This window comes from Alosa pseudoharengus, unplaced genomic scaffold, assembly GCF_046254945.1.
Source record: "Alosa pseudoharengus isolate Yale_2024_CS ecotype anadromous, Long Island Sound unplaced genomic scaffold, YU_APseudo_1.1 YU_APseudo_1.1_scf_14, whole genome shotgun sequence".
Lineage (NCBI taxonomy): Eukaryota > Metazoa > Chordata > Actinopteri > Clupeiformes > Clupeidae > Alosa > Alosa pseudoharengus.
Window position 1 is genome coordinate 22,074,935 of NW_027468609.1, and position 12,040 is coordinate 22,086,974.

General features: G+C 40.7%; 1 pseudogene; it reads left to right on the forward strand.

The window, feature by feature from the left end:
* Positions 1-10,660, forward strand: LOC143123060 (myosin heavy chain, fast skeletal muscle-like; annotated as a pseudogene).
* Positions 10,661-12,040: the final 1,380 nt, after the last annotated feature.

The window sequence follows — 12,040 nt, forward strand, 5'->3', positions numbered from 1 at the left end:
ATGGGGGACGGTGATATGGCCGCGTATGGCGCAGCTGCCATCTACCTTCGTAAGCCTGAGAGGGAGAGACTTGAGGCCCAAACCAGGCCCTTTGATGCAAAAACTGCTTGCTTTGTGGTTGATAAAGAGGAGTTGTACGTCAAGGGTACAATTAAAAAGAAGGAAGGCGGCAAAGTTGTTGTTGAAACGCTTGAAACCAAGGAGGTACTTTAGCAAGGCTGTTGAAATTGTTCTGTTGTTAAAATTACATGTTCACAGAAAGTTTATTGAATACATCTCTTTGTTAAAGCTGTTTTCTACATTGGTTTTAGGAAAAGACAGTGAAGGAAGACGAAATCTTCCCCTTAAATCCTCCCAAATACGACAAAATTGAGGACATGGCCATGATGACCCACCTCAATGAAGCCTCTGTCCTGTATAACCTCAAAGAGCGTTATGCAGCATGGATGATCGATCTATGTAAGCATTACACTTTTAAACAAATTAAGAAAATAAAATTCATTTGAAAAGCTGAAAAAACAATCTTCTTTATTTCTTCATTCTAGACCTACTCTGGACTTTTCTGTGTCACTGTGAACCCCTACAAGTGGCTCCCAGTATACGATCAAGAAGTGGTGGATGCCTACAGAGGCAAGAAGCGTGTGGAGGCCCCGCCCCACATCTTCTCTGTGTCTGACAACGCATTTCAGTTCATGCTCCAAGGTATGCTTTCAGTTTTAAATCAATCACTGAATAATACATTATTTATTTGATTCATTTATGTAGAATGAACCATTCATGTCAATTTGTGTTTTGCCTCACAGACAGAGAGAATCAGTCTGTCCTGATCACGTAAGTGTCCATGCATCCCTTAAAACGTTTTACATTATTAAAAGGCTAAACCATTCTGTATACTGTACTCTTCTGGTACACTTTGTAACTGAACTGAGTTACAAATTCTGAATCTGCCTTGAAAATTATTCTGTCTTTTTAATTGTTGTTTCTTTTTAAATGATTTTACCTTGTTTTTCTTTTTTTATTATGATCTTTACCTTTTAAACTATTCTTTGACTATTGCCCTTCCATGCTTTTATTTGTTGTTACTGTTTGCTTTTGTTTACTGTATGTTAAGTACATTGAATGACCTCTGTGTATGAAATGCGCTATATAAATAAACTTGACTTGTAATTGTGATGTAAAAAAATTGCAATATCTTCTGTTTAATACAGCGGAGAATCTGGTGCTGGCAAGACTGTAAACACCAAACGTGTCATCCAGTACTTTGCAACAATTGCAGTGTCTGGTGGGAAGAAGTCAGAGGCATCAGCCGGTAGCAGTGGAAAAATTAAGGTAGAGGACCCCTTACATATTTATAGGCTAATTATCACATAGCAACACAGACAATAACTTCAATAACAATATATCTATTGACTTGCAGGGCTCTCTTGAAGACCAGATTATTGCTGCCAACCCACTGCTGGAGGCTTATGGTAATGCCAAGACTGTGAGGAATGACAACTCTTCACGTTTTGTAAGTTTAGTTTCTCATCTAATCTCTTACATTTTTTTTTTTTTGTTTGTTTTGATTTAAGATAGAATCGACTTTTTAGGGTTTTTCTTTAAAATCAAACGTATCATGCACTTTGTTTTATATCTATTAGCATGTCTTTTGATAAACATCCTCCAATGTCTAAACATCTACACTATCATATTTTGCTTTTTGTGTTAGTAAAGGCAGTATTTATTGTTACTCTTAGATCTATTACTGAATATTTGAATATTTATTGAATACTTGAATATTTTCCTCATGTGTAACCTGCTTTGGTTAAAGGTATGAGCTAAATGAATACATTTATGTCAAAATGTAATCTCAAACAGGGAAAATTCATCAGAATTCACTTTGCCACAACTGGAAAACTGGCTAGTGCTGATATTGAGACTTGTAAGTATAATTGTTCCAAGTAGAAATGTTTCAATTTCCTTCAATGCCTTCAATGTATCAAATGAAAATACATCCTTCCCTGCGTAAAAAGACCTGCTGGAGAAGTCTAGAGTGACATTCCAGCTTCCTGATGAGAGAGGCTACCACATCTTCTTCCAGATGATGACCAACCACAAGCCTGAAATTATAGGTAAGGTTAATATTTTCACCAAACGTTCAATCAATACATGTAATTCTGAATTTGTAAACTCATTTTTTTAATCCCAACAGAAATGTCCCTCATCACATCCAACCCCTATGACTTCCCAATGTGCAGTCAGGGTCAGATCACTGTGGCGAGCATTAATGACAAAGAGGAGTTGGATGCCACAGATGTAAGTCTTCCAATAATGTGTTTTTCCCTCTTCAATTTCTTGAAGATAGCTTTAAAATAATCAAATAATTCACCATTCTAGGATGCCATTGACATCCTGGGTTTCAATGGAGAGGAGAAAGTCACCATTTACAAGCTGACTGGTGCTGTGCTCCATCATGGCAACATGGCGTTCAAGCAGAAGCAGCGCGAGGAGCAGGCTGAGCCTGATGGCACTGAGAGTAAGTTACAACACTCTACTGAATCAGTCAGTTCTAATAATAACTACAAGGTACTCTTAGTTATTGAGGTAATTTTATTATGTTAAATTAAAGTTAAATACTGTATGACTGATATCTAGTAAACACATGTCTATCTGGAATATTCATGTATATTCATATTCTAAATTTCCCTCTGGATTAAGAAATTATCTATCTTCATTTAAAGACAAACATTTACAAATCAATGGTCACTCAGATACCTTTCTGTTTTTATGTGAGACATATAGCCTTTAACCTAACACTATCTCGGACAAATGTTTTGATTTAGGGAGGAGATTGAGGTGGACAAACTTGTCCCAAATTTGTTTAGAGTGTGGAGTATGAAATTGGATGCTATAAATTTCAAACCACCAAAATGCTTCACTGTTGTACTTTGTTAAGGTGCTGACAAAGTCGCATACCTCCTGGGCCTGAACTCCGCTGACATGCTGAAGGCTTTGTGCTACCCAAGAGTGAAAGTCGGAAATGAGTATGTCACCAAGGGTCAGACTGTGCCACAGGTATTATTTTAGTCACTAAAAAGTTCACTTAAGATCACAAACCATTTGGAAGTATTTGGACAGAATTACTAGTATTAAAGTGACCTGCTTTTATCCTATAAGCATTTTACTTTTTGATCTCTGAGCATAGGATGACCACTGCTTGAATATTCTGTTTCAGGTCAATAACGCAGTGTCGGCCTTGTCTAAGTCCATCTATGAGAGGATGTTCTTGTGGATGGTCATCCGTATAAACCAGATGCTGGACACTAAACAGCCAAGGCAGTTCTATATCGGTGTGCTGGATATTGCTGGCTTTGAGATTTTTGATGTAAGCATAAGTTAACACCATTTTTCACTCACACCACAATGTAGAATAATTTCAGTAGGGGACATTCATATTATAAACTATTTTTCAATCACAGTACAACAGCATGGAACAGCTATGCATCAACTTCACCAATGAGAAACTGCAACAGTTCTTCAACCACACCATGTTCGTTCTGGAGCAAGAGGAATACAAGAAAGATGGCATTGTATGGGATTTCATTGACTTCGGCATGGACTTAGCCGCTTGCATTGAGCTCATTGAGAAGGTCAGTTTTAATCAGTCAAATGAGCCTGGTGCTAGATTTGTATTGTTTTATAATATTCACTTTTAAAACTAAGCTCATTTTTCCAACAGCCTATGGGAATCTTTGCCATCCTTGAAGAGGAGTGCATGTTCCCCAAGGCCTCTGACACCACTTTCAAGAACAAACTGTATGACCAGCATCTTGGCAAAAATAAGGCCTTTGAGAAGCCCAAGCCTGCTAAAGGCAAGGCTGAGGCCCACTTCTCCCTGGTGCACTATGCCGGCACTGTGGACTACAATGTTACTGGGTGGCTGGACAAGAACAAGGATCCACTGAACGATTCTGTTATACAGCTGTACCAGAAGTCGGCAGTTAAACTCCTGCCTGTCCTGTACCCACCTGTTGTTGAAGGTAACAAAAATCTATATAAGCCAATACAGGAATAGGGCTCAACATTGTATTGAATTCTTACTTCCAGGACTATTGAGCTCTATATCCAGTCTATAAACTTTCAGTGCATGTTACTCAACTGTCAATTTTTTCACCTGTTTGCATTTCAACAGAACCTGCTGGTGGCGCTAAGAAGGGTGGTAAGAAGAAGGGTGGCTCCATGCAAACAGTGTCATCACAGTTCAGGGTATGTATATTAAACCAATAACAAACACATCAATCACCCTAAGGTAAGGTGAGGGGATGTTTTAATAGCTTTCTTATCTCAACAGGAGAACTTGGGCAAACTGATGACCAACTTGAGGAGCACCCATCCCCACTTTGTGCGTTGTCTGATTCCAAATGAAATTAAGAAACCAGGTAAAGGGCATTTGGTAGTCAATAAAGATGTGTGTATTATTCATGTATTACATTGAGAATAGAAGATCTCATGACATGTATTTCACAGGTTATATGCAGAACTTCCTGGTCATCCACCAGCTCAGGTGCAATGGTGTGCTGGAGGGTATCAGAATCTGCAGAAAGGGTTTCCCAAGCAGAATCCTCTATGCTGACTTCAAGCAGAGGTAGAGTAGAAAGCCAATGAAGTATTACATATATTCAATACTGCCCTGTAGAGACGGAAAAGTAATGCTCTATATGAACATTTATTTATTCTATCCAGATACAAAGTGCTGAATGCCAGTGTCATCCCTGACGGCCAGTTCATTGATAACAAGAAGGCTTCTGAGAAGCTTTTGGGATCTATTGATGTTGATCACACGCAATACATGTTTGGACACACAAAGGTAGATAGGTTTCATGCAATCTATTATCTATATCTCATGAGTAAACTAAAGCACAGCTTTTTCTGTGCCAAATAGATGCTTATATTTTCATTCATCCCTCAGGTGTTCTTCAAAGCTGGTCTGCTGGGTGACCTTGAGGAGATGCGAGATGAGAAACTGGCTTCCCTGGTCACAATGACTCAGGCTCTCTGCCGTGCATACCTGATGAGGAAGGAGTTTGTCAAGATGATGGAAAGGAGGTAATGTATGATGTATTTGGTGTAATCATGTTAAAAAATCATCTGACATGAAATATAGCATCACAGTTTTTTTTTTAATTCACTGTAATAGGTTTGGTTAAAAGAATAATGAGTCTCTTATAAATTGTTAATGGAAATACAGTATAACATAAGGCATAATTTTCTGAATTTGGAAAGCTATAACTTAAGATCATTCCCATTCCCATCTTTAATACAAACATAAGTGTATCAAAGATAGGACTGGTCACTGTCATTATTTGACAATCAACTGACCCAGGTGTTTTCAAACCATTTACCTTTTACAGAGAAGCAATCTTCACCATCCAGTACAATATACGGTCATTCATGAGTGTCAAGACCTGGCCATGGATGAAGGTTTACTACAAGATCAAGCCTCTGCTGCAGAGTGCTGAAACTGAAAAGGAATTGGCCAACCTGAAGGAGGAGCATGGAAAACTCAAAGAAGTCTATGCCAAGGTAGAGGCCAGGAAGAAGGAGCTTGAGGAGAAGATGGTGTCTCTGGTGCAAGAGAGAAATGACCTGGCGCTGCAAGTGGCATCTGTAAGTGTATATTGTACCATTTCAATATTCACAATCATACCACTACCCAGTTTCAGCATTGTGTTTTCAATACAAATCAGATGTCATGCTTCCATCTTATATTTACAATAGGGAAATGAGGGTCTCAATGATGCTGAGGAGAGGTGTGAGGGTCTCATCAAAAGTAAGATCCAGCTTGAGGCCAAACTCAAAGAGACAACCGAGAGATTGGAGGATGAAGAGGAAATCAATGCTGAGCTGACTGCCAAGAAGAGGAAATTGGAGGATGAGTGCTCTGAGCTCAAGAAGGACATTGATGATCTGGAGCTGACTTTGGCCAAAGTGGAGAAGGAGAAACATGCCACCGAGAACAAGGTTTGCATTCTTAAAAAAACAGAATACTGTATATGTGCCAAGAAGTCTTTATAAAGTTCAATAGATACTGATATAAAACTTTCTATGTGCAGGTCAAGAACCTGACAGAGGAGATGGCCGCTCAGGATGAGTCCATTGGTAAGCTGACAAAGGAGAAAAAAGCCCTCCAAGAGGCACACCAGCAGACTCTTGATGATCTTCAGGCAGAGGAAGACAAAGTCAACACTCTGACTAAGGCCAAGACTAAGCTTGAACAACAAGTGGATGATGTGAGTTTACAACCTGAGAGTTAAAAGAAATGTATGGACATCATTGTGCCACTTAATTAAAATACTTCATGCTTGAAATACTTAATGTTACTTAATCTGCAGCTTGAAGGTTCCCTGGAGCAAGAAAAGAAGCTCCGTATGGATCTTGAGAGAACTAAGAGAAAGCTTGAGGGAGACCTGAAGTTGTCCCAGGAGAACATCATGGATCTGGAGAATGACAAGCAGCAGTCTGAGGAGAAGCTGAAGAAGTAATGAAGAATTCCAATTAGCAACACTATATGCAAACTCATAATAGCACTCAACCCTTTTCTGTAACTAGTCATTGACAATTATTTCACTTTACTATGACACAGGAAGGACTTTGAAACAAGCCAACTTCTTAGCAAGATTGAGGATGAACAATCCTTGGGTGCTCAGCTTCAGAAGAAGATCAAGGAGCTTCAGGTTTGTTTTACATAAATACTGCTTTTATTCTTTGTCTGATCTTTTTAAATCTCACTAATCCTTTACAAAAACCAACAGGCCCGCATTGAGGAACTGGAGGAAGAGATTGAGGCTGAACGTGCAGCTCGTGCCAAGGTTGAGAAGCAGAGAGCTGATCTCTCCAGGGAACTTGAGGAGATCAGTGAGAGGCTTGAGGAGGCTGGTGGTGCCACTGCTGCTCAAATTGAGATGAACAAGAAGCGTGAGGCTGAGTTCCAGAAGCTGCGTCGTGACCTTGAGGAGTCCACCCTGCAGCATGAAGCCACTGCTGCAGCTCTCCGCAAGAAGCAGGCCGACAGCGTAGCTGAGCTGGGAGAGCAGATCGACAACCTCCAGCGTGTCAAGCAGAAGCTTGAGAAGGAGAAGAGTGAATTCAAGATGGAGATTGACGACCTCTCCAGCAATATGGAGGCTGTTGCTAAGGCTAAGGTAAATGATATGTATGCAAGTAGCAAAGGTTAGCATATGAATACCTCAAATCTAAATCTATTGTACACAGTTACAGTGTTACAGTATCTGTTATCATTCATCTTTCCAGAATCTCTGACTACAATTTGGTCTCATTATTATTGTTCACTAACAGTCCAACCTGGAGAAGATGTGCCGCACCCTTGAGGACCAACTGGGTGAAGTCAAGGCCAAGAGCGATGAGAGTGCTCGCCAGAACAATGACCTCAGTGCTCAGAGAGCAAGACTTCAGACTGAAAATTGAGAGCTTGGCCGCCAAGTGGAAGAGAAAGAGGCTCTTGTATCTCAGCTGACCAGGAGCAAGCAGGCCTTCACTCAGCAAATTGAGGAGCTGAAGAGACTGAATGAAGAGGAAATCAAGGTACTGATACCTGAGCATGAAATGAAAACAATTGTAGTATGTGGATCCCTTTATGTGAAAGGTTTTATAAACATCCTTACTTGGTAACAAACAGGCCAAGAATGCCCTGGCCCATGCTGTTCAGTCTGCACGCCACGACTGTGACCTCCTGAGGGAGCAGTTTGAGGAGGAGCAGGAGGCAAAGGCTGAACTGCAGCGTGGCATGTCCAAGGCCAACAGCGAGGTTGCACAGTGGAGGACCAAGTATGAAACTGATGCCATCCAGCGCACTGAAGAGCTTGAGGAGTCCAAGTATGTACCAAACATGCACAGAAACAAATAGAATGGCATTGTGAATTATTATATTTTGTACTAAAACCCAGGTAACTATGAAGTAATCTAATCTGAATATAATGCTTTATCAGGAAAAAACTTGCCCAGCGTCTGCAGGAGGCTGAGGAGCAAATTGAGGCTATCAACTCCAAGTGTGCATCTCTGGACAAGACCAAACAGAGACTCCAGGGTGAGGTTGAGGACCTCATGATTGATGTAGAAAGAGCCAACGCTCTGGCTGCCAATCTTGACAAGAAGCAGAGGAACTTTGACAAGGTAATACCTCCAAAACATTGTTTAGATATGGACATTTAGGTAAAACAAAATAATCTCAGAGAAATATTTGTACATGTACAATGAGATGTTGGTAACAGTGTATTTGATGTGAATGATCAAAGATACAAACTACTTTTCAAAGGTTCTGGCAGAGTGGAAGCAGAAGTACGAGGAGGGTCAGGCTGAGCTGGAGGGTGCCCAGAAAGAGGCCCGTTCTCTCAGCACTGAGCTGTTCAAGATGAAGAACTCCTATGAGGAGGCTCTTGACCAGTTGGAAACTCTGAAGAGGGAAAACAAGAACCTCCAACGTAAGTCAAGATGATCATGAAATACTTCCCAATCAAACCATGTCAAGAGAATCTAAGATATATATGTTCTGGTATTAAAACAAAAAAAAACAATGGCATATTGAGAGGGATTGACTTTGTGTTAAATTAAGTATTCTAAATGTATTTCTGCAGAGGAGATCTCGGACCTGACTGAGCAGCTGGGTGAGACTGGAAAGAGCATTCATGAGCTGGAGAAGGCCAAGAAGACAGTTGAGACTGAGAAGGCTGAGATTCAGACTGCTCTTGAAGAGGCTGAGGTAGAAATCCAGGCTGGCATTATTAAAAACAAGTGACTTTTCAGAAAGTAAAATAATAATAATTTTAAATCCTTCATTTTCTCATTTAGGGAACTCTTGAGCATGAGGAGTCCAAGATTCTTCGTGTCCAGCTTGAGCTGAACCAGGTCAAGGGTGAGGTTGACAGGAAGCTTGCAGAGAAGGATGAGGAGATGGAGCAGATCAAGAGGAATAGCCAGAGGGTGATTGACTCCATGCAGAGCACTTTGGATGCTGAGGTCAGGAGCAGGAATGATGCCCTGAGAATCAAGAAGAAAATGGAGGGAGACCTCAATGAGATGGAGGTTCAGCTGAGCCATGCTAACCGCCAGGCTGCTGAGTCCCAGAAACACCTAAGGACCATTCAGGGTCAGCTCAAGGTCAGCCATAACAGAACCTTGTAACTTATTACTTTACATGTATTTTCTTATTTGGCCACCAAACATTATGGCAACAAGGCTTCATATATTGACGTAGTGTACATACTTTTTAAAACCTCCAGGATGCCCAGTTGCACCTTGATGATGCTGTTCGAGGACAGGAAGACATGCAGGAGCAGGCTGCCATGGTGGAGCGCAGGAACGGCCTGATGGTGGCTGAGATTGAGGAGCTCAGGGCTGCCCTGGAGCAGACAGAGAGAGGCCGCAAAGTGGCTGAACAGGAGCTGGTTGATGCCAGTGAGCGTGTTGGCCTCTTGCACTCCCAGGTAAAAAAATAACACAAGTTGTCACAAATTGATGTTTTAAACAAACTGTTCCAGCATTAAAAATTGCATCTGAGGTTGTCTGTTTCTCCAAATTAGAACACAAGTCTGATCAACACCAAGAAGAAGCTTGAGGCTGACCTGGTTCAGGTCCAGAGTGAGGTTGATGACATCGTCCAGGAGGCTAGAAATGCTGAGGACAAGGCCAAGAAAGCTATCACTGATGTATGTTTTTTTCTTCAGAACCGGAGCATTATATTCAGAAGTACCTATACCTCTATTTAAAATACACAATTTTATCATCTAGGCTGCCATGATGGCAGAGGAGTTGAAGAAAGAGCAGGACACCAGTTCCCATCTGGAGAGGATGAAGAAGAACTTGGAGGTCACTGTGAAGGATCTGCAGCACCGCCTGGATGAGGCTGAGAATCTGGCCATGAAGGGTGGCAAGAAACAACTCCAGAAACTGGAGTCCAGGGTAGGCAGCCAAATATGATGAAAACATATGTTTAACTCATAGCTACAAAAGGTTCAGTGCCTGAAATTGCAACATTTTCCATGTTAAGGTTCGTGAGCTGGAGGGTGAGGTCGAGGCTGAACAGAGACGAGGTGTTGATGCAGTCAAGGGAGTCCGCAAATACGAGAGGAGGGTGAAGGAGCTCACCTACCAGGTAAGAAATCTCTCCACTTTGTGTACAAATGCATGCAAAATCAAAGAATATTCTCTTTCTTGACACTCTTTCTTTTCAGACTGAAGAGGACAAGAAGAACATCAACAGACTCCAGGATCTGGTTGACAAGCTGCAGCTGAAGGTCAAGGCCTACAAGAGACAGTCCGAGGAAGCTGTGAGTCATTTTTGTTTAGGCTACAGAGGTTTGCATCTCATGGTACATTGAATGTTTCTTTGCATTAATTGCACTACAATTTCATATCAAACAGGAGGAGCAGGCCAACACCCACCTGTCCAAGTTCAGGAAGGTGCAGCATGAGCTGGAGGAGGCTGAGGAGCGTGCCGACATTGCTGAGTCTCAGGTCAACAAGCTGAGGGCCAAGAGCCGTGATGGTGGCAAGGTATGATAATGTTTCTCATATATTTATTAAAGATTGATCTTTTTTCGGTGTCTAGTGAATTTGATTTTTTTTGTATTGTTTCTTTTTAAAGGGCAAAGAGGCTGCTGAGTAAACCATCTGATTCCATGTTAATTTCATTTGGATGAATAATTCTGTAACAATGCACACTAGCAAATAAAATATTTGCGTATTCAAATATTTTGTCTTGTCTTTTTTAATGCCATCAACTTTGCTACATCAAAAAATATAACACTGCAGAAAACAGAAAATACATACAACTCTTATAATCCATCCATGATGCCAAGGAGTATAAGTACCAATTATTCTCATTTGTTGTTTTAACAGTAGGATATTAAGTGAATTGTTTTATTTGCATGAAATATGTAAAGAAAATGTAGGGAGTTATTTATAATTTGGCCGGGATTATTTCACTTACCTATCCCAGAACCCCCCCCCCCCCCCCCCACACACACACACACACACACACACACACACTTATAAAAAGCTTGTTACAGTGTACCTACCTAATTAGGTACAGTGGTACAACCTGTGTAACAACATGTACTATCAGGTACTATCATTGTACTTGCATTATGTATTTGTGGGTACCTACATATAGTTGTTACATTGTAATACTGAGTGCTTTTACAAAACTTTGCCAATTTGCCTACATTTTCATCAGAGGCAAAGAGCTGACCTGAGACCTGCTGGATGGGGTAAATCTGGTCATGATAGATTTGATCTACAAACCATTCTTAGCTCCAGTCAAGGCCTCATTGTATTGCTGCTACAACCTTGTTACTCTTTGATACAGTGAAATAAACCTATTAAGTGTACCAGTTAATTACTTACATGTACATATGACATGTATGTTATGTCTTCGATGTCTTGGGGATGGCCAAACCACTAACCAATTCACTGCAGTGAATCGATGAGCAAAATGTCAGCGGACAGCTATGCCCCCAGTGGACCGACAGTGGTCCACCAGCCTCTTGATATCTGGGCGGTGGCTACCACAAAGCGAGCTAATTGGGCTATCAGCTAGTTCAAAAGTTTAAGTACTTAATGAAGATATACAGGGGTCTTTATACCTCAACTAAGTTGTTGTTGCCTATAAACAACAATTCATGTTCATAGAAACAACAAGGTCACTAAAACATAATATATTTCATATTGCAGCATGTAGCCTAAACGTTACCCTGGCTAGTCTTACATTGCTAATGATTGACCTGTCAGCTACCTGAAAAGTTAGTGTTTAAACTAACATTTACAGTGGTCTACTTCTCTCAACTAATAAATGCAATGAGTTTTCATCTTTTTTTAAAGGTAAAATTGACAAAATCAGACTCAACATATCTGCTCAATTACAAATTCAACAACCTGAACTTCCAGCAACAAACAGAGGGAAACTAAACTTAATGTCAGAGTTCAGCTTGATAGACTACGAAACACTTAAAAAAACGGTACAGAATCTCAGCTCTTCCACATGTGT